The sequence below is a fragment of the Trichechus manatus genome, unplaced genomic scaffold (genome assembly GCF_000243295.1).
Source record: "Trichechus manatus latirostris isolate Lorelei unplaced genomic scaffold, TriManLat1.0 scaffold00269, whole genome shotgun sequence".
NCBI classification, from domain to species: domain Eukaryota; kingdom Metazoa; phylum Chordata; class Mammalia; order Sirenia; family Trichechidae; genus Trichechus; species Trichechus manatus.
The window spans coordinates 310785-313119 of NW_004444205.1; positions in this window are offsets into that span (position 1 = coordinate 310785).

Genomic DNA, 2335 nt, shown 5'->3' on the forward strand with positions numbered 1-2335 from the left:
ATTGTTGTATTCTCTGTTCGGCTTAGTTTCTCAGATCTTTGGTGTGGAGAGACTGCATGGTGCTTCTGCCTAGAGCACCAGTTTGCCAGAAGTCCTACTTTTGTTTTCTTGTAATTTTATTTTATAATTTTTATATCACTGTAGCAGTAGGGATTCTGAAGACAGAGTCTTTATTATACCCTTGATATGATGAGAGTCTGGATCTTTTTACTTAAAATTCAACATAAGAAACAACACACAGCAAGAAAATATATAAAATAATGCAGTAACCTTCCAAAAATATCAATTTGTATAACAAAGCTTTCTTAATATTTTACATCAATGTAATCTCAAATAAAATTTAAAAGTTAAGCTTCCTATGTCATTGGCAGAATATATGTCCTAGGTAAAGGACTTAAGCCACTTGTTTTGTTTTTCCTCAGTGCTCTTTGCCTGTGTTCACTTGGTTTCTTCCCTGTTCTCTGTAGTATCCACTACTTGGATAGTTCTCAGACCTTATGAATATGGTCATTCTTATGTGTCAATTGAAAAATCGTTATGAAATTATAAATTTAAGGACTACTTATGTTATATGCTGCAGAAAAAAATAGAAAGAAAAAATAAAAATAACAGCTATTTAAATAGATATCACATCCATTGGTTGCAACATTATCTAGGTATTTAACCTGTGAACTGTGAGTATTTTGTTGTTAGTTGCCATAGAGTAGATTTTGACTCCTGGTAACACCATGTGTCAAATCTATGCTACAGATGAAGATAGGAAGGGAAAATAGAAAAATAAAAGGAGCTGCTGAGGTTCAGTGTTTGTTGTATATCACATCGTTTGTATTTAATATATTATCAATTATATTTTGTTTGTCCAGCAAATGTTTTTTAGAAAAAATTGTATCCTATAATTTATAATTTTATTCTTAATATAGTTCATTCTTTCTGATGGTATTTTTGTTGTAGTTTACTTATTTCTTTGTTTTAATCTTGCTTTTGAAAAATCTCAGTGTTAGGGTTAAATATTCCTGACTCTTCTTAAATATTGCTATGACAACTGCATTGACATGTGTGAGTATTATGCTTGGATTAATGGAACAATTGGGCCCTGACATTGATTAGATAAATCAGTGTTTACTTATCACAGAATGAAATCAATGCAGTCAGGGTAAATGGCCAAGTTACCTGAGCCCAAAATCCTTACCAGGCAGGTGCACACAGAGGGTGAGATTATGTGAGTGAGTGAGGCTCCCTTCAGAGCTTATGGAAGACTAATATACTTCCCCATGGCCATTTATGTACTGAAATGGAATTAAATCTGCATGTAGTATTACCTGGATCAGAAGCTCCTCATAAACCCCAGTTACATAGTATACATGAAATTTACTGAGGCCAATGCAGTACAGGACACTCTGGAATAAATATCTCTATAATCGTCAACTTCCCACGCTAACTAAAGCCACGTCCAAGAATGTTCCTGAATTTCATGCGCAAGTAAAATTTTACTGAAGATAATTCAAAATTAGTTGCAGCAGTACATAGCCAGGGAACTGCCAGAAACTCAAGACGGCTTAGAAGAGGATGTAGAACGAGGGATATCATTGCTGATGTCAGATGGATCTTGGTTGAAAGCAGAGAATACCAAAAAAAAAAAAATGTTTACTTGTGCTTTAACCATTATGCAGAGGCATTTGACTGTGTGGATCATAATAAATTATGGAGAACATTGTGAAGAATTGGAATTCCAGAACACTTAATTGTGCTCATGAGGAACCTGTACATACGTCAAGAGGCAGTCGTTCAAACAGAACAAGGGGATACTGCATGGCTTAAAGTCAGGAAAAGTATGCATCAGGGTTTTATCCTTTCACCATACTTATTCAATCTGTATGCTGAGCAAGTAATCTGAGAAGCTGGACTATATGAAGAAGAACAGGGCATCAGGAGTGGAGGAAGACTCATTAACAACCTGTGTTATACAGAGGACACAACCTTGCTTGCTGAAAGTGAAGAGGACTTGAAGCACTTACTGATGAAGATCAAAGACCACAGTCTTCAGTATGGATTATTCCTCAACATAAAAAAAAAATCTTCACAACTGGAGCAATATCATGATAAATGGAGAAAAGATTGAAATTGTCAAGGATTTCATTTTACTTGGATCTACAATCAATGCCCATGGAAGCAGGAGTGAAGAAATCAAATGATATATTGCATTGGGCAAATCTGCTGCAAAAGACCTCCTTAAAGTGTTAAAAAGCAAAGATGTTACTATGAGGACTAAGGTATGCCTGACCCAAGCCATGGTATTTTCAATCACGCCATATGCATGGGAAAGCTGGACAATGAA